Genomic DNA, 779 nt, shown 5'->3' with positions numbered 1-779 from the left:
GTCAGTGTTTATTCAGCAGGGTTAGGGTCACTCGCTGTGTAACCGTACAGAGTCAGTGTTTATTCAGCAGGGTTAGGGTCACTCGCTGTGTAACCGTACAGAGTCAGTGTTTATTCAGCAGGGTTAGGGTCACTCGCTGTGTAACCGTACAGAGTCAGTGTTTATTCAGCAGGGTAAGGGTCACTCACTGTGTTACCTTACAGAGTCAGTGTTTATTCAGCAGGGTTAGGGTCACTCGCTGTGTAACCGTACAGAGTCAGTGTTTATTCGGCAGGGTAAGGGTCACTCACTGTGTAACCGTACAGAGTCAGTGTTTATTCAGCAGGGTCAGAGTCACTCACTGTGTAACTGTACAGAGACAGTGTTTATTCAGCAGGGTAAGGGTCACTCACTGTGTAACTGTACAGAGACAGTGTTTATTTAGCAGGATAACGGTCACTCACTGTGTAACTGTACAGAGACAGTGTTTATTCAGCAGGGTAAGGGTCACTCACTGTGTAACTGTACAGAAACAGTGTTTATTCAGCAGGGTAAGGGTCACTCACTGTGTAACTGTACAGAGACAGTGTTTATTCAGCAGGGTACGGGTCACTCACTGTGTAACTGTACAGAGACAGTGTTTATTTAGCAGGATAAGAGTCACTTACTGTGGAACTGGACAGATTTGTTCCTTTTTCTTAACAGAACAGTTACACCTTCTTCCTGCACTGGCCCAATTTCTGTCACTCACTAAACTCCCCATGCTCAGTACTCTGTTCAAGGGGTTCCTCTGAAGACCC

Source organism: Chiloscyllium plagiosum, chromosome 31 (assembly GCF_004010195.1).
Source record: "Chiloscyllium plagiosum isolate BGI_BamShark_2017 chromosome 31, ASM401019v2, whole genome shotgun sequence".
NCBI classification, from domain to species: domain Eukaryota; kingdom Metazoa; phylum Chordata; class Chondrichthyes; order Orectolobiformes; family Hemiscylliidae; genus Chiloscyllium; species Chiloscyllium plagiosum.
The sequence above is the reverse complement of the archived record's forward strand: the minus strand, read 5'-3'. Positions refer to the sequence as shown.